The following is a 21,693-nucleotide window of genomic DNA, read 5'->3' as shown; positions in this document are numbered from 1 at the left end:
AGCCGGATAATATTTGGTATGAAGCCTTGACACCAAAATTTACAGTTTTTTTTTTTTTTTTTTTTTTGAAATTTGGAGCAAAACCAATTCAAAGGAATTTTATCTGTCCAGCTGTCCGAATATAAGTTAACACAAAAACTACAATAGCTAGATAGCTAACATTCGATGTATATATATAGCATCTATAGCGGAGACATTTAGAAAATTTTGCACAAAATTCAACAAGGGATTGACCGTCTGTTGGTCTGTTCTTTCAGAAACATGTAGATATAATAACTCAAAAACATAATGGCTTAAATATCAAATTTGGATGAGATTTTGTGATTGCAAGTGTAGTTTTGTAGAAATTTTTGTTTAAATCGGCTTGGAAAACCGCGTCTAAAACACGAAAATGTGTTTTTCGATACTATTAATTACGTGCCAGGGATTAATCGCCAAAAAACTCGCCAAGGATTTGTAAAATTATTGAATTCGCGCCAAAGATTAATATTTCGTAACTTTTATACGCCAATAATATGCAAGGCGTTCTCTGAGATAACATTTATTAGTGAATATGCGAGAAAGTTTAGGAGAAACCACAACCGTTGGGTTTTTACCTGTTCCGATTTGATGTTGATTGATGATATCAAATGAAACAATTGAAGAGCTGTGGAACATTTTTTTTTTTTTTTGCTTTTAGAAATCTATTTTAATTAAGTGTCTTAAATATTTTCAATTCAGGAACTAAATGATGCTTTTAAAGTTATATTTTGATATTGTGAAAAAAAAAATGCAATTCGTAGAGATCACTTTTGTTTAGATGATTTGGATGGTCTTAAATTAATAGCAGATTTCAGATTAGGAGGTATTTTATAAATTCTGAGCCGGATGGGCGTAATATGGTAAATCCTTTTCTTTTAATTAATATAGTAAAAATTAATTTCTTAATTAACATTTTATTCAATTTTATACTTTATTATATTCAAGCAGTTTTTAATTTATTAATAACTGCAATAATTTAATTTTGCAATAATTAATTTATTTTATCTATAATTTGCAGTTAATTAATAACTGGAATAATTTAATTTTGCAATAATTAATTTATTTTATCTATAATTCGCAGTTAATTAATAACTTCAATAATTTAATTTTGCAATAATTAATTTATTTTATCTATCATTTGCAGTTAATTAATAACTGGAATAATTTAATTTTGCAATAATTAATTTATTTTATCTATAATTTGCAGTTAATTAATAACTTCAATAATTTAATTTTGCAATAATTAATTTATTTTATCTATAATTTGCAGTTAATTAATAACTTCAATAATTTAATTTTGCAATAATTAATTTATTTTATCTATAATTTGCAGTTAATTAATAACTGGAATAATTTAATTTTGCAATAATTAATTTATTTTATCTATAATTCGCAGTTAATTAATAACTTCAATAATTTAATTTTGCAATAATTAATTTATTTTATCTATCATTTGCAGTTAATTAATAACTTCAATAATTTAATTTTGCAATAATTTATTTATTTTATCTATAATTTGCAGAAATTTATATAATTAAGAATCTGTGAGATTGAGATGAAGATTTTTGATTGGTCGGTTTTACAATAAGAATAGATAAAAAATTTTACGATAGAATCGAGTTTCTTTTAACCAACAACAACAACAAAAAAGATTGAAAAAAGAAAAAGATATACAGTGACTCCCAAAAGTGTTCGTACACTAAAGAAATTTGCAGAAATTGTGTTCTATAATTCTTAATAAAGCATTTTATTGGTTGGTTTTTTTTTAATTAGCATCTTTAAATAGTTCTTAATAAAACTGAACAAATATCTTTATAAAAAATTAAGTAGTATTGTTCTAAAAAAATAAATAAATAAAAAATGTCACAAAATTAGAACACAAAAGTCTTCGTACATCCAAACATTATTTATTTAAATTCATCATAAAAATATCTTTTGCGGCTTATTTTTCTTCTAATTGAAAAATACATTAAAATCGTTTGATTTCAGTATTTAATATCGCAATTATTTATTCTATTTACTTTATTCTTAGACATGATGCGCATTCGTAAAGAAACGAGTTTAGACGTACGAAAATTAATTATATTTCATTTTAAAGTTGGAAAATCAATTAGAGGCATTGCAACTATAACTAATCTATCTCATTCAACGGTGCAAAGCATAATAAAACGTTACAGAGAGGGAAAAAGGATTGAAAACAAGCCTCCTAATGGTCGACCTCAAATTCTGTCAGCTAGAAGTCAAAGAAATATTGTGAGTAAATTTCTAAGAAATCCACGTCTGACTGCAATAAAGTTTACTTCACAATATAATGAATCAAATGGAACTTCTATTTCCTGTGAAACTATTCGTAGAATTCTTCGGAATGCTGGTATACATGGCCGCTCTGCACGAAGAAAATTCTTTGTAAGTCAGAAGAACAGAATTGCTGGGCTTAAATTTGCCAAATCTATGATAAACCAGCCAGAGAGCTATTGGAATCGTGTCTTATTTCAAGATGAAAGTAAGTTTAACATCTTTGGGTCGGATGGGAAAATCATTGTATGGGAAAAAAAAAAAAAAAAAAAAAAAAAAAAAACCGAACTTAATTCCAAGAATTTAGTTGGAACAGTAAAACATAGCGGTGGAGGTGTCATGGTTTGGGGGTGTATGTCAGCGGCTGGAGTACGCAATTTAGTATTCATTGATGGTATAATGGATCATAGAGTTTATATAAATATTCTCAATAATAATTTAAAAGTGTCAGCACAAAAATTGGGCATTTTAAACAACTTTGCGTATTACCAAGACAACGATCCTAAGCACACGGCCATGAATGTTCGTCTTTTTTACCTCTATCATTGCCCTTAAACCCTTAAAACACCAGCTCAATCACCGGACTAAAACACTATAGAACATATTTGGAAAGAATTAGAGGTGCGAATAAGAAGTCACGACATTAAATCGAAAATTCAACTGAAAGCAGTAATGTTCGAAGAATGGAACAAGATCAGTGCAGAAGTAACCGACCGTTTAGTTAAATCTATGCTCAAACGTTTAAAAGCTGTTATAAAGAATAAAGGATATCCTACTAAATACTAAACATTTATAAAATTTTTAGAAAATTTCATATTTAGTGATGTTTTTTTTTAAGTGTATGATCACTTTTGTGTCCTATTTTTGTGCAATTTTATTTATTGTCATTTTTAAAAAAATAATTTGCATCGTAATTAAAATTTATTCTTCACTGCTTTATTAAGAACTGTAAAAATATGCTATGAAAAAAGTTTCATGTAAAAATAAGAATATATAATGGTAAATAATGAGGTTTTTAATTGATTCTTGTTGGTGTACGAACACTTTTGGGAGCCACTGTATTTTCTAAATTTAGATAGATTTGAATAATGCAAAGTTGGAACATTAGTTAGTAGTTTTCTCACTTATAGACCAAATTTCTTTTTTTTTGCAGATATCCATTATATATTGCCTTATTTATTAATAAAAGTAAAGAATATATAAAATAAATATACAGATTGACTTTATAAATTGTGTTTATTATAAAGCAGGATCATCAACTTTTTTCTCATACAGAGCCGAATTGTTTTTTATCAACAAGAAAAAATAGATTCATTTTATTGTCTTTTTCATGCATGTAGTAAAAATACGAGTAATATAGCAGTTTTTTTTTAAGCTGCGTAATGGTTGATTCAACTGCTTCAGTCAGTCAATGACGGTGCTTGAGGCGCTCGTCTATTGCGACAAGACCCTGAGGCGAGTCAAACTCTATTCGTCACGATGTACGTCGTTTTTATTCGACATTAGATTTAAAGCTGAAGGTGAATTTACGGCATCAAATAGGCGACATTGCTCTAAACAATTTTGCGTTCTGTGACTATATATTACCATAATTTATCGTTGATAGTGATTTGTCAGTTTTTTATCTCTCTTACTTAGCTAATCTATGTAAAGTTTTTTTTTTGGTTATATTAACGTCCCGTTTGAAGCAACACTAGGGCTATTTTGGGACGGACCTCGTCATTTTGAACCGCGGTCAGATGACGAGGACGAAACCTGAGCTGGCACCCCCCTCTCCACACCACACCACACCACACCAGCGGGAGGACGTTTGGTCATGACAGATTTAACGTGCAACAGAACCCCTTACACGACGGTTCTTCGGTGGAATCGGGTCTCGAACCTGAAACCCTCCGGCTCCAAAGCCGAGACCTTACCACCAGACCACCGCGGCCCTAATCTATGTAAGGGAATACTATATTATATATTGTTTGTGTTACTGTTTTATCTTATTATAACACTACATATATAAAAAATTGAAACCACAAAGAAAAGCAAAGAAAATTTAATACGTGAATTAAATGGATAACAAATCTTATCATAGAATAACTTTAAAAATGAAGATGTTAGCCTCTCCCCCTTCATAGAATGAAGAGCCTTGGGCAAGGCCGTCAACACCATGAGTGCTTAGAATTTTATTTTTACAGTTTTGTGCATTAAATTTGTGTGCTTTGTAGTATATAAAGAAAATCGAATATGCATTTTGAAGCCTTTTTTTTAAACAACTGATTAAACTACAATTTGACACAGAACTACAATTGTAGTAATAAGATGAAGTAACCAATCTCATTTATTTAAATGAATTTGCTGTATTTTTGTGTTACCGAATTTAAATGCATGCCTTAGCACAGCCTGATTGATGGACGATCAATCTGACAATGATCAGACAGTGTAGATGCTAAACCTGTGTGCCAAATTTTATATATCGTTTTGTTACGGTCACGCTCTCTCGTATTGGGACAGTCGGACAGATAGTCTTTCTATGTATTAATTTTGCTCAAATTTTCATAAAAGCAAATTCGAAGTTAAGACCACATACCGAATTTCATTCGTCTAGCTCAAAGCGCTCTTGTGTTCAGAAAGGTAGAGCAACATATAGATAGACAAAATTAAAAAAAAATTAGACAAAATTAAAAAAAAAAAAAAAAAAAAACGTTTGTCAAAATATCGAGTTCGTTTTTTTTTTTTTTTTTTTTTTTTTTTTTTTTTTTTTTTTTGGCAATCACAATAGTTTTTCTCCTTATATTACGCAGGGGAAAAAAGAATGAAATGTTAATATGCTTCGTCGGCAAAATATCAATTTTAAGAAAAGTCTTCGAAATTTTGTTAACAATAATTTATAGCTTGTAAAATTATTGAAAATAGAAAAAAAGTAGTAAAATATTATAATAATATTAAATAAATAAAATAATAAAAATAATAACAGAAAATAAATAAAATAAATTATAATAATAGAAATATCAAAATTTGGCCAATTTTAAGCAATAAATTCTATAAACTATGCAATTTAAATTTTTGCCCACGTGTACAATTAATTAATCTAATTATCGCAAAAAAATTCCCATTTAATAACATGATTTAAAATTTCATAAAAAAATGCATTAAATTTGAAATAAAATTTTTTTGACGACTTGTATTTGCAAAATGTAACGAAGAAAATTTTATATATTGTAATAAAGTATATTTGCTTTAAATTAATAAGTATTGATAAAGAAGTAAGGAAAAAAATCCGATTAAAAGTTCTCAAAATTTGCTTTGGATAAAAAAAAAATCATTCATTGATAAGTGTTAATTCTTGTTAATTCTTTGGAATTATGTTGAAATTAAATTCGATCTTTTGCAAAGTATTTGACTGCCGATGTTTAATCTAGAGTTGAATCAAAGGATATATTTTTCTTCAAAGTATACTTTTTTATTTATTAGTTTACTACTGATTTTCCAATAATGTTTGAATTATCTAATTAAGTCAAGATTTAATTTTTCATTAAGAAAATCTACTAATAACGCAACTGAATGAGTATGTATATATTTGCGTTTTACGGGCCAGTCTTTTTTAGTTACAACTACCAAATTTGGTACATATATACCTTGGAGGATAGAAATGCGCATCTCGGAGTGATTTTTTTTGAAATTTTAATTAAAATTTAATCTTAACTTTGACTTTTTCCTGCAATAATTTTGGTAACTGTTATAGCACAAAAATCCATTTTCACATCATCGTAAAATTAAAAAAAAATCTTTTCAATGATACCAGTTAAAATTTGCAGCGAAAAATCTTTTCAACGACACAGCAAAAATTTGCTTGATAATAGTCATGGAAATTTTTGTAGTATCATCAAATAATTAATTGAGCGATTTCTTTACTATTTTTGAAGGTTAAAGAAAATGGATTCTGTTTGATCTATGTAGTTTACAAGACGAATAATAAATTGAAGTTAAAATATCGCGGAACGATGTCATGCGATGCATTTCCATTAAAAAAGTTTATGTACACATTGAGCATAGCTTAATGTAATAAATTAAAAATTTTCGGTTTTAATATCTTACAAATGGACAGAATTATGGACATGAAGTTTTATTTAAACGGTATCACTGAAATTAAACATAACCACTATTCTTGATGAACCAGATAGTTGCCAAAGTCGGCTAGAATATAAGATTTTTTTTGTATGTTTTTAATTCAAATATTTTTTTTTTGCCGGATTTTGAAATTTGGCACGCGTATGAAAGTCATTGAAAAAGTCTAAAAGCTAATTAAAAATATACTAATTAAAAACTAAGTAAGCATTTATTTAACGATAATACTATCTTACGTCAACAATAACAGCAAAAATTTCATTTAAGATAATATCTCACAAAATATCATGTTACATTTTTATCATGATAAAATTACAAAAATCAACTTTTCAATGCTGCCAATTTCATTTTCTTATAATTTTTCTCTAATTTTAACGAGCTTTTAAATTTTTAATTTAATTTACTGTTTATGACAAACGTTTTTATTGTTACGATGAAATATAAACTAAATTTATTGCTCCATAAACACATTCAACCTCCTGCTTTTGCCAATGTTTAAATTAAAATTTAAAAAAATTGCTTTCTTTGGATATTAACTGTGAAGTCGTATTTTCACTTCCGCTTTTATTTCATATTACTACTCTTTTTAATTTGTGCAAGTAGTAATTTGTAGAAGACTGATCCCATTAAATTCATATTTTCTGTTTTATAAAATAACAAGATGAAATTTTAAGTAAATATTTTCCCTCTTAATAGTTCCACAGTCAGGAAACTAAGGTTCCGAGCGAAGAAATTGGTCTCCAAAGACTGCTGGTGCAATATAATTAAAAAAGATCTCAATAAAACAACAACAAAAAAAAATTCAATAATTAAATAAGTGAAGAAAATAATAAGTTAACAAAGAATGCACGTAAGAGCAATAATTCTACGAAGAATAAATTAATTATTTCTACAGAATAGGATATTTCTTTTTAAAATTCGAAGCATAAAAAGAGCTTGTATTGAAACCATTAAAAATTTTTACTTGAAGATTTTTTTGTATTGCAAGTTTGAGACCTATAAAGAAACCAACTTTTGAATTAAGTCTGCAGGCCTACCAATGGAAACGATGTTTCAAAAAACTGAACGCATTAGAGAATGAAAGTTAGCATGCAGATTTTAAATCGAAATCATTGAAATGTATCACATTTGGATATTCAAAAAGTGAAACATGGCCGATCTTTAAATTAAAACTGTACATCAGTCAAAGGAAGCAGAAGCTTTATAATATATTAGCTTTACTGTCTTGTTTTTCATATAAATCTTTATATGTATGCTTGATATTTTATCTTTTGTACTATTATTGCATAATGTGGATTGATATCACTCCTTAGCCGCCTAACACTTTTGAGTTAGTGCTTTATATAGCGATTTATATTTATAATACACTACTATTAATTAATACTCTATTAATAATCTACAATTTATAAAGATTAATGAGCTTTATAACAAGTACATAATCATTACATAATCATAATCATTAGTACAATCAGTACTAATTGAAGCACTAAATTAGAGATACATGGCCGATCTTTAAATTAAAACTGTACATCAGTCAAAGGAAGCAGAAGCTTTATATGTAATATATTAGCTTTACTGTCTTGTTTTTCATATAAATCTTTATATGTATGCTTGGTATTTTATCTTTTGTACTATTATTGCATAATGTGGATTGATATCACTCCTTAGCCGCCTAACACTTTTGAGTTAGTGCTTTATATAGCGATTTATATTTATAATACACTACTAATTATTAATACTCTATTAATAATCTACAATTTATAAAGATTAATGAGCTTTATAACAAGTACATAATCATTACATAATCATAATCATTAGTACAATCAGTACTAATTGAAGCACTAAATTAGAGATACGTAATGCAATGAACAAAACGGCATAAGGATTCTAGAATAGTATGTCTATCAACATTTGAAACTTAAAAGTGTTTTGCTGAAAAAGCTATTAGGAGATCAAGTGACTAGATTTTAGCGATCATTAATTCCAATTGAACCAGCTGGTCGCCAAAGGCAGTTAGTACACAATATAAAGGAAAACGTTGAGCATTGCGTAATCTCTTTATAACAATGTAAAAAGAGAAATGACTTTATCTGCCAAATCAAAAAATTAGGGTGAAAATATCTATATAAAAATGAAACACTAACGAAAGATTAAGGATGTAATATGAGCTCTAGATATGAGCTAGAATTTTAGTAATAAGATATATACAAAATTTCCAAACACGAAATTTTATTTATTTAGGTCATTTCGTTTTTGTTTAATCACAATTACATGCATGAGAAAATACAAACAAGCAGACACTCAACCTTTTGAAGAATTTGATATGATTTTATATTTTCGATGCTAAAACTGTGTATTAAATTTCATTTTCTCGGGTCGCGTTTACGTGCATTCGAAAGCATAGATGGACAGATAGACAATCCCTGAAAGGTTCCCTGAATTTGGTTCAATTTGATATAAATTTTCACTTTAAATGCTACATCTGTGACTAAATTTTGTAATTATCACAATTATTTGCACTCAGACGGCTAGACAGATTTCCTGTAGTTGGATTTCATTCAAAATGTGTTTTAAAGGTACGAATTTGGTGTAAAAATTCAAAATAATTTTCACTTATATTCACAGACAGGCATGTTTCAAAAATGGATTTTCCGGATTCTGGGAAATTAGAAATGAAGGGATTTGTAAAATTCCAAGTTTGGATATTTTTGACGATTATAATAATTTTCTTTTTATGCTTTCTGTTCTTCGTACTCAAGAAAGTAATACCATATAGGATCCCACGTATACAGTTTCCAGACTACAAATTTCTTTTTTATTTTAAATTTACTTGATAAATGGTTCTGAAAAGTTAACTATAGTCATTTTAGGCTTCAACATATCGAATAATTGGGGAAATAAATCAGAAAATTGCATCTGCTGCTTCTGAGAGTGCGCTGTAGGTACTGTTAGGGATTTTCCGACGATGGGCGGAACGCGAATGCGGGTTTCCCCTAAACTTTGAGGATTTTCCTAGAATTGCGTGATAACTAGCTCTACGACAGAAACTACATATTTTATGGATTCTTTGTCTTAAAGCAAATATTTTTTTTCACATGAGAGAATTCATAGATTAAAAAGAATAGAAATTAAGAAGATTAGAAAAGCTACAATATAGTGCAAAGAAAATAGTAATTAAAATAACCTTTACTGGACATCGCTGCGAGAACTGTTAGAAAAATTTAGAAAATGTCAGATATTTTCTAATTTGTGATTTACAATCAAAGTTTTTTCTCCTTTTTTTTGTAAAAGGCAATTAAAATCTAAATAAACAAATAAAATAATTAATACATTTTCAAATGAGACTTAGGGGGAAGATCTCTCTTTTTTTTAAAAAAATATTTGAGAAGTGACTTTCTAGTAATTTCAATTCCAGTCTAATTAAATTTGCATTTAAATACTTTTTTTATTATTCTAAAGTTTTTAATACTACTGCATTTTAGTAACAAACTTGTAATTATTAAGAAAGATCTCACGTGTCAAAAAGAAGAGTTTCAATGTATTTTTTTATGATTTTATCTTAGCAGAAATAATTTATTATATTCTTAATTAATCGATTTTTTTCCTAAATTGAAATGGAAACAATTTATTACATTGTTAACTAATCCATTTATTTCCTATATGGTAATGGAGTCACTTCACAAGATAGATATATGTATGCTATAAAGTATGTTATCTGCCATTTGATGGCATGTTGTTTTATAATGTGCTCTGACTCACAACCCTTAATACCTCAAATTAATCGTCAAAAGTGATTTCCTTGAAAATTCCTCGTATATTCTTTAATAAAGTGCTATTCCTATTTTCCCTACATACAATTGTAATTCTTGCGAACGCCCGTGAAAGCCACAAATGCTCAGATTTTTATTTTGAGAACTTAGCTCATGAGAGTTGTATGATCAAATCCACTCTCACATTAAACTTCACACACTTAGATTAAAGTGTTTTTGAGTTATTATGTTCGGAGAGAAAAGACAGACGAATATCATTCCAAAAATGTTCTTTAGGTATGAGGAACATCTAAAACATAGGAATTCGTCTTTTCCATGTTTGGGTTCGAATTTATTACTTTAAAAAACGAAATTTTTTAGAATTGCACTTTTTTTATGTTTATATAATTCACGTACGATAATGTAAAAATAACAAGACAAGACAAGAATATTTTCAAAATAAATCTGCATTCCTTTATAATGAGCAAAATTTTCTGTCATATTAGTATTCTGGCTTTTATGTTACGTACTGGATTGATTTCCAGAAGTTTAAAGAAAAATTGCAACCGGCCATAACAAAAAAATTAATATGCATATAGTATAAAGTTATGGTTAAAGTAATAAATTCGATTAACATGAATAATTACAATAATAACCAATGAATTGCATTGACTGTTAAATACACAAATCATATTTTAGGTATAATTAAAAAAAAATTTAAGGTACGGAATATGAAGAGAATTAAAGGGTTAAAAATTTATAAAACTAATTTTGGAAATAAAGGCACAATTAATTATGGAAGAGGTAATAAAAACAAAAATTAAAAACGAAACTAACTGACGAAAAATTAAAAAAAAAAATAGTAGAAGAATTAACCCTTTCTAGGGCCATGGAAGTATGCTTCCCACCAAATTTATCAAAGTTTGCATGGAATTATGTAGGTTGGCATAAGTTCCGAAGCATTTTTTTAGTAAGTCAGAAACTTGGATGCTTCAGTTCTTTATCTCAGACAAAATGATGTGTCTTGATTTGTTACTTAATTATTAACTAACCAAATTAATTAATGAATCAAATTAAATTTATCTAATAAGCTAAATGAATCCCTTTTCTTATTCTAATTTCAAGCCTTAAAATATTTTAACATAATATGACTAGAAAAAAATGGCCCTTTAAAGGGTTAATAGAACAAATCAAAGTATATATTCATTTGTTTAATTAAGTTTAGAAATATTAATATTTCTAAACATTAGGACTATTTTAAGACGAATATTGTGAATTTGGGTGGTGATCAATTGACGATTTCTGATTACTCCTCATTTTCGGATTCAAGAACCTTCCTCGTTATTGAGCATGCGTCAGGAAACGTTTATTTCCTGACGCATGCTCAATAACAATTCCTAACGCATGCTCAATAACGCATCTTGCTACTAATCTTGTGCTACTAATCAAAATAGCAGTGAGAAGAATGAGGAAAGAAGGAATTATTTACATTTAGCAATAGAGTGAATTCAGGTTATTCTTGGTAGTAGGAGGCGTAATAAACGTTCATCTTCTGCGTACCATCCCTTAGCGAAGTACAATCATCGAAAAGTGCTAATATCGGTATCCTGCAACGAACAATATTCCTTTACCCAGCTTTATATTTTATGTATCCCCATTTATTGTCATTTTCATTACAAGTTCTTTTTCATTCATTTTCATTACAAGTATATACAGGGTGGTTATAATTAAAGTTCCACTTTGAAATGGTCATAAAAGGAAAACTACTGGACTAAATGTTATCAAACTTGGTAATAATTTAAAGAAAGTCACGGAAACTTCTTTTCTGCCAAAAAGAAAGTTCAAACATTTACCACTAGACGTGAAATGGCGCTGGATGCAATATTGTTAAGCAAAATAGGACATGAAGACACCGGTTTAAAATGTGTTTCATCGTTTCTGAAACGTGTCATAAAGCATGTTCAATATGTGTTACCTCAAACGCACTGTTTATGGTGATAATCTAAACCATTTGGCGGAACTGAAAGATGGGATACACCGACATGTGAGTAACTTTCTTCCTGATAGGCTAAGAGCTACTGCTGAGAATGCAGTAATGCGATTTAACTTGCTTTCAGGAAATGGCGACGCCATATTGAGCATGATTTGTAACACATTTCAGAAACGATTAAACACATTTTAATTCGGTATCTTCATGTCCTATTTTGCTTAACAATATTGCATCCAGCGCCATTTCCCACTGGTGGGGAGTTTTTGAATCTTTTTTTCTGTAGAAAAGCAATTCTCATGACCTCCTGTAAACTATTATCAAGTATGATAACATTTGGTTTAGTAGTTTTCCTTTTATGACCATTTCAAAGTGGAACTTTAATATAATTACCCCGTATTTTAAATTGGCTCCATTTTTTTTGAACAACCGTGCTTTATTAGGTAAGGATAAATATTACATGAAACTGACTGATAAATATTAGATGAGCATGCCTTTTCTTATATCAATTATTTAAAACATTAATTTAAATATTAATTAGGAGAAGCACTGATTAAAATTTGTATGGAAAGTTGTTGCCAATTATTAAAAAGATAAGCACTATTGGTCTGTCTCATTTTATGAATACGACATAACATTTCCATTTAAACAATATGAACAAAATTCACAAATTGCTAAGAGTCTGAGCGAATTCAAAGTTAATACTGACCTCGAATCACATAATGAATTTATTCTCTTTGCAATAGCGATGCCAATATTGAAAAAGAAAGAAAGAGTTAAAAAAGAAGGGGTTCGTTTCTCGATCGATGCGACCGGCCTTTCTTTTCTTTTCCAATCGACTGAGTTGAAGAAGGAAAAAACAAGCTCTGTCATCTTCCCCCTGGAAGGAAAATACGATGTCACGATCTCTTTGCTATTTTCTGTCTCCCGGGCAACCAAGTTTTGGCACGGCAAAAGAACGAGATCGTCAACGGAGAAACAGATAGTTAAGGCGAGCCTTTAAAAAAAAAAAAAAAAAAATTAAGTGCTTTTACATGGAAACTCCCCAAAACTGATAACTAGCGCGTTTTTGAAAAAGTAAAGAAATCAACGAGAATTTCTATCTAGATTTGATATTTTTTTTCTCCACCACCCCTTGTCGTAAAGCAGTTACTTTTTATTTTCTTGAATATGACACATACAAAGAAAAAATACTGAGCCAAAAAAAAAAAAACATTTTTGAATTATGCTATCTATTTGGAAATATAGTAATTGTCAAAAATGCTATGAGCTAGACTGATGAAATTTGGTATATAGTCTCAACATCAAAGTTTTAAATTTAAGTTAAATTCTGAACGAAATTTATTCACAAGAAGTCTGCATACCTGGATGTGCGAATACAATGAAACAAGGCATCTACAAAACATAAAGACATAGATAAATAAAATTAGATACATAGTTTTAACATTTAAAGTATATATCTGTATTAAATATGAATCTATTATGGAATTACCCATGTTCTTTGTGTGGTTTCGCATGCAGGTAAAGCTGGAATTTTATAGTCAATAACTTGTATAAATAAGATTTGCTAGATGGTTTATGCATTTAAAACTTAGATGATTACCAAAGTTCGAACCAAGTCTGTCAATATGTTGACCATCTGCCATCTGTAATTTCGCATGCATATAAAAAAGCATCGACTTAAATAAATGAAATTTAGTTTTTAATCTTATCGATAACATTGTGGTTTTATCTCAAATTTTGGTTTCAAACGGCAGAAAAAAATTTTAAAATACGTATATGGCATTTTTTACTATAATAAGTAGCACAAAACTCTCATGTGCGGGAGTCTGAAGAAAACATCAGAGCATTTGTGACGTTCTTGGCCTTGCTCAAAATATACTATTTTATGCACAGGAGGATGGGACGGATAAGACTTTTATCAAATAGTAAGCGTGAAAGTTTCGTATAGTTATTCCGGATAGTTATGGACTAGAATGTTATTTAGATTTTCTCTTGTATACTGAGGAAAAACAAAATAATCATTATATGTTCATCGTATGAACTATTTTGATTTCGTTTTTGCATATCAGTAAAATTCAACATTATGTAAAAATGAATCCGCATTATTTGTTCCTTGAAATGATTGGATCAAGGGAGGAAATCCATGTTCATGAATTTGTGAATCCATGTGAATTTCATCCATGAATTTGTGAATTTCATTCATGTTTAATTTGAAATATAATGCAAGGACATTTTATCACTATACAGCATAAGAGAAAGAACTATTAGACATTAGACTTGAAATGATTGGATCAAAGGAGGAAATCCATGTTCATGAATTTGTGAATCCATGTTCATGAATTTGTGAATCCATGTTCATGAATTTGTAAATCCATGTGAATTTCATCTATGAATTTGTGAATTTCATTCATGTTTAATTTGAAATCTAATGCAAGGACATTATATCACTATACAGCATAAGAGAAAGAACTATTAGACATTAGACTTGAAATGATTGGATCAAAGGAGGAAATCCATGTTCATGAATTTGTGAATCCATGTTCATGAATTTGTAAATCCATGTGAATTTCATCCATGAATTTGTGAATTTCATTCATGTTTAATTTGAAATCTAATGCAAGGACATTATATCACTATACAGCATAAGAGAAAGAACTATTAGACATTAGACTTGAAATGATTGGATCAAAGGAGGAAATCCATGTTCATGAATTTGTGAATCCATGTTCATGAATTTGTAAATCCATGTGAATTTCATCCATGAATTTGTGAATTTCATTCATGTTTAATTTGAAATCTAATGCAAGGACATTATATCACTATACAGCATAAGAGAAAGAACTATTAGACATTAGATTACACGAAAAGTTTAATTAGAGCATAACATTATGAGAATAATTTCCAGTCTGAAACAGATTTATTCTATTGATGGGATGACTATCGTTCGTATGTATGAAAAAGTGATAATTCAAAACACACCAAAATGAGCTTCGACACACACTGTTACCATAAAAACTGTAGAACTTTAATGACGTTTTGCTCGTATCATTCAAAAAAGTATGTTCAAATTATTATTATGGACTTTTTCAAACCAAGTAACCAAAATTGAATATGTATTTTGGAAGCCGTTTTTGCGATCCATTGAAATCAAAATTTCATATAGAATTACAACTGCAGTTACAAGATTCTACATAAAATTTTATTTATTTATCAACGCATTTTTGAATTATTGAGCATACATGTATATGCGAATTTACAGATCCATAACCAATTAATCTCTTGTTGGATTTGCTCCAAAATTTGTTATGGATTTATGCTTTAGAATATGAAATCGATGTATCAAATGCTTCATATTTACAGCTGTTTATGTTTCGTCGTTATTGTTTTCACTTGCACTTGGCCTCTTAACCCTTTAAAGGGCCATTTTTTTCTAGTCATATTATGTTTAAATACTTTTAGGCTTGAAATGAGAATAAGAAAAGGGATTCATTTAGCTTATTAGATAAATTTAATTTGATTCATTAATTAATTTGGTTTATTAAAAATTAAGTAACTAATCAAGACACATCATTTTGTGTGAGATAAAGAACTGAAGCATCTAAGTTTCTGTCTTTCTAAAAAAATGTGTCAGAACTGACGCCAACCTACAAAATTTCATACAAAGATTGATAAATTTGGTGGGAAGCATACTTCCCACTGTCCTAGAAAGGGTTAACTTTGTTCATTATTTGATAGGAATCAACAAGTTTGGTGTAAAGTACAGGAACCAAATTACCTCTTTCTAACTCAAAGAACTCTGTCTCCTTTCTAGTTCTCAGACAGAGAGACATACAGATTTAATTCCACAAACGTGTTTTACGTGTTACTGGAGTTCTAAACGTAGAGTTTCATCAAACTCTCGAGTTCGAATTATTTGATGGTTGCAATACTTTTGCTTTGTATATTTCTTATAAGAGAAAATAAAAATAGATTAAATTGAAACAATTTTATTGAAAAATAAATTGCAGTCCACAGTGTTTAATTTTTAAATCTTGGTTTTTAAGCCAAAATTTTCCGATACACTTTTGAGCAGACCTGAAAATAGATATAATATTCCTTAAATACCTTGGGGTCACATTTGTTTCCTCTAGTTTGATGCAAAACTTTCGAAGAAACAGCTGTTCCATCTTCTCCTTTATCAACTGACCATTTTCAGAGTTATAATGCTTGTACAGAAATAGCGGTTGAGTTGTTTTAAAACAGGACGTTGTTGTTGTTGTTTCTCATGGCACTTGCCACAGACAAGCCCGCCGTTCTAATACAGCGATTTTAAGCCGGAGGGGGAGCGCCTCTTGTTTTTATAGTAGCGCCAACTAGGGTCAAGAGTACGACTTAGTTACTCATGCATCACTCATTCGCTTGCACAACCCCGTTTTACAGAGGGGCACATTCACACATCTCACAGATAGAACAACGGAAGAACAACCATGCCTAAACCGGGACTTGAACCCGGGACGCCCAGATTACGGGGAAGACGTGCTACCCCTATGCCAGGACGCCGGCAAAACTGAATATAAATATAACTAATATAAAAACCAATGGAATCCGAGACTTTTCTAAAAAGTGAGATAAAAATGCCTAAAATAAGGATGTATGCTCACTTTTATTTTTTTGAAACACATTTTAACATATTATATTGTTTGTAGTTACTTTCGAAAAAATCTCATTACACTAAAATTCAGATCTTTCATTCTCAGATACGTTTTATAAGAAGCTGAAAAATGCATTAAAAACTGATGTTAAAAAATTTAACTTTTGTTTCGCAGCTAAAATGTAGTATAGCAGTTACCTTCGAAAAAATCTCATTACACTAAAATTCATATCTTTCATTCTCAGATACGTTTTATAAGAAGCTGAAAAATGCATTAAAAACTAATGTTAAAAATTTAACTTTTGTTTCGCAGCTAAAATGTAGTATAGCAGTTATCTTCGAAAAAATCTCATTACACTAAAATTCAGATCTTTCATTCTCAGATACGTTTTATAAGAAGCTGAAAAATGCATTAAAAAGTAATGTTAAAAATTTAACTTTTGTTTCGCAGCTAAAATGTAGTACAGCAGAATACTTGAAATCCTGTGATCGATTTGCTTGTCGCCGGAATCGGCAAGGCAGAGAGTTTCAGCCAAAACTGGGCTCGAGTCCAAACATTTCTTGAATGAAAAAATTTCATGAGAGTTCAAGGCTCGGAGAATGTCTAGTGTCTCTCTTTCAGCTTTTAGATCGAGTTGACAATTTACGGCGAAGTTATTTGACTGAGATGCTACGCCTGTCTCAGGCAAAAGGAGCCGCTGGTTTAGTTATGGATGGTTTTAGATGATCGTTTTGATTCCAAATGGGAATTTACAATTTAAATATTTATTATGATGCCAAAAGGCATGAATATAGGAGCAAAGGCCAAAGAAATTTATTCAGATTTAGAGATATGACTCTTTTTACCTTATCGTATTTAAAGTACCCTAAAAAAGGCATTGTAATTATCAAGACATTGAACCTTGAGATTTTGTGAATTTTTATATTTGAGGTACTTTTAAATCCATATAAATAGTGTTTGGTGAAAGCTCGAGAGTGACGGAACTTGGTAATAGCGCCAAAGTTGTAAGTCTGTATCAAGTTTTAAGTGAATTCTTTGTGAACGAAGTCTGCCTGTTCTTTCATGCAGATGTCTATAAGATAATTTAGAAACGCTACAATCTTTATGACTGGAATTTTACATATGGTTTTATCGCCAAATTGAGGTCTACATGAAATTTTGATTCAAATTTTGCTATGGATATAGATATACTGTCAGAGGATTTGAATTTCTGCGTTTATGGGAACACGATAATTGTAGACAACGACATTATTACGAATCTGTAATATTGCTTCCATGCGCAATTGATCTTATTGCAAGAAATACAGAATTACAGATATTTTTAATAGATGCTGAATCCATGCCAATTAACCAGCTTTGATGACAAACTTGGAGACTATCATTGGCAACGAATTTGATAACAAAAAATGAAGGTTCTAAAAAACACAAGAATTACGGCAATATCTCTATTTTGATTCATAATCCAGCGATTCTGCCAGAAAATTTGATGCTTTGTCAAAGAGATTGTTTCAACAGAAGCTATCAGTGAGTCAAGGGAGCCCTCTTGATAGTAGAACGATATCTCTAGTTGCATTCTGTTTGTATTGTTTTTACAAGTACTTGAATGCTTCGATTGAACTTTACAACTTGTTTTTTTTCGCGTTTTCTTGATGAATAAAGCTTCGTTATACATTACCGAGCATATTATATTTCTAATTTTACATTCACCGGACTTATTTCGGCAACAATGTAATGAATTGAATTTTTTTTTTGTATGGTCCTGATTCGAAAGTTATAGACCTGTAAGTCAGCCATCTGACTCTCCGACCCCCACGAAGGCACACGGATTTAAACCATAAAAGTGAATGACCAGACCACCGCAACAGCAACACTGGCGGGAACTGTGGTTGAGTCCTAAGGGCTATCACCGGCCACGGTACAACCCTCCCCGAAGGAAGTACGTCCCGTCATAGATGGGAGGAGTCAGATTCCCCACCTATTAGTGTACCCTACAGGGTGGCGAGATCCAACCACCTTGCCGGAAGCATCTCATCCTCATTTCGAGGTGCCCTCCCCCCCAGGGGTTAGTTATAGATCTGTAAAAAATTTCGGATATATTCGAAATTTTCTGATGAAATGAAAGATGTTCGAAACAAATAATCGATTTTGATAACTATAATAGAAGATACAAACGAAATGCATCGTATTAATGAATACTTGAGACTGTGGAGAAGAGGAGTTTCCTTTGTTTTGTTTTGAAAATTTTATCAAATCAAAAGGCTTTGTGCGATTCTTTAAATGAATATTTTCATTAATGTAAGAAGCAAAGTCATCATCAAAGTTTAAGCAAAATGATGGTGCACTTTTATAATTTTCAATGGAGTGTGCTTAATTAAATTATGGCGAATGAACAAGATTGTCAAGAATCAAATTTTTTTATGATGGTTAATATCACTAAAAATAATTAATGGCATTTAAAATATTAATAAATATAATATTAATTTAACATTTTTAAGAATAAATGAAGAGCGAATAAATCAAAGAGCAATTAAATAAAGTAAGTTTAATTCTATCGTTATTAATAATGCATGGGATATCAAATGTTTGATTCATTTCTGGAAAAATGAATGAATATTTCTTCTATTTAACAGAAATATATTCCATTCCATTTTTATCAGTTGTGCATTGAAATTAATATTCATAGAACTAATTCGACGAAAAGGTTTTCAAGGGAAATAAATTAATTTTCTTAATATGGAATTTGAATGTCTTAATATGACATCTTCAGAATTTCAGCAGAATATTTGATTTCTTATGTAAGGGAATCAGTGGCAGTAAAAAAGTTTCAGCTAATTGTAATTGAATAAAGATAATAATTTTATTACATACTTTATTAGAAAAGTTATGTTATAGCTTTGTTCATAAATGTCGACTTTCTTATTTTAACTCAAAATTAGTGCCTCATTTCGGTATTAACAAATTTTACCTGAACAACACAAATACTTGGAAGTATAAGAGGACAAATAGTTCTTTTACTTACTTCTGCTTTAAAATTTTTAAAGAAGTATAATTCTTAACTGAATTTGTTTAGTTTAGTTAGATTACTGTTTAGTTTTGAAATTATTCGATTGCTCTTACTTTTCATCATTCCAGATAAAGAAAATGACATTTGAGCCGTCACCTACTCTCTAAATTTCTACACCATACCAACAGGATTGCCCTTTATCCTCATCGAATTTAATACATAACAGGCTCGTAAGCACAGTAGATCTTCCTTGAAGCTGGGTCTGGCATTTGCGACCCTCTAATTTCGAAACTGAGACTTTAACACGTGATCACTACGGCACTCTCTTAATAAATTTTAGCTACTGTGATTTACCCTCTGACTGCACAATTTTTTAAAATCACGATTAATGCAACATTTGCAAATAAGTTCAAATATTTTTTAAACAAAGCGAACTGATACCACATGTTGTATGACAATAATATATAATAATAAAAATCTGTAATCGTAAAAATAAACACACTAAACTGCGAAAAGCACGGGATGCAATAGAAAAACAGTGGAAATCGCGGGATGAGTAGCTGGAGGCTTAATAGCACATAAACTAGATAAATCTAAGCTGTGCCTAACTTATCAGCTTAATTTATCATTTGTAACTTGATATCCACATTGGAGTTACCTCATCCTGTCAGTGTAATGTGAATAAATTTGAATCCATCAACGATTACCCATATCATTATTTAATTGACGCCCCTCCTTTTCGAATGTACTAGTCTGCTTATTCAATTAAGAAACGATAAAGTACTTGAGATGTTTATAGGTTATGTATAGTTTTTTTTCAGCGAATCACGGCATCATAGAATGATTTAATTTTAGCTTATAAGTGGCAATTCGATGCTTGTATGACTCATGGAAACGAAGATTAAATGCTTCTTAATACTATTAATTCTTTTCACTTGAAAAAGTAATTCTATGCATAATTAATCACCTAATACAAGGGCTTGTTTATTGCTCCAAAAAATAAATATATATACATAATTGCTTTAAGTTTGAATTACCCCGAAATAAATTATCCGTTATCCATTTACATCTTCTCACTGCTATGTAGGTAATTTTAACAATTATAATTGAAAAATAAATAAATAAAACTTCAAAATGATGTACCGTCTTGAATGATGGTAAGAGTTACCATCCGAGTGCAAAGAATAAATATGGATGATTAATAGCTGGTCACCGGAGGCATCATTAAAAATGAAGATTTAAAGCGATATCCTTTATAAAAATACTCCATTAAATACTTATAACAATTATGTTTGACATTTAGATAACTTTTTAGAATTTCCCTTGCTATTAACATGAATAGTTAATTTGAATCAATCCTAAAAAACCTACATTGAACCGGCAGAAACCTGAGTTTGAAATATGTATCATAAACTATTTCTCAAAAGGCTTCAGAACTTCGAATGATCCCCTCGAGGCAGAGGCCTCAGGTTTATCACAAAAAGCAATAAAATTTATGCTCCAGGAACACAAACAGTTAAAAAAAAACATCTTTTCCGTCTTGTATACATTTTGGCAGTTTTTGATGAATCATTTTCTTCCTCTCTTATCGTGGTCGTTGAAATCAAGCGTAGCTTTGGGAGATACCGAAACTGTTTCTCTCCTCTTTTGAAATCTTATTTTGCGGGAGGCAGTTTAAGTTCCTTTTCGACACCTTGTTGGCTTTTATCTAAATGTTTCATAGCAGCTGCTTCATTCTTGGCAACTTTTAGCTTTTTCTGCCAGAGAGTTAGTGGATTCAATGTTAAGTGCTGCCTGCCGGTAGGCGGGTTCTATGAGTCGTCAAGAATTGGTTAGGTTTTCTTAAGTTTTCACATTTAAAATGTTTAATACTGACAAACAAAGGAA

The sequence above is a fragment of the Argiope bruennichi genome, chromosome 8, assembly GCF_947563725.1.
Source record: "Argiope bruennichi chromosome 8, qqArgBrue1.1, whole genome shotgun sequence".
Taxonomy (NCBI): Eukaryota; Metazoa; Arthropoda; class Arachnida; order Araneae; family Araneidae; genus Argiope; species Argiope bruennichi.
The sequence above is the reverse complement of the archived record's forward strand: the minus strand, read 5'-3'. Positions refer to the sequence as shown.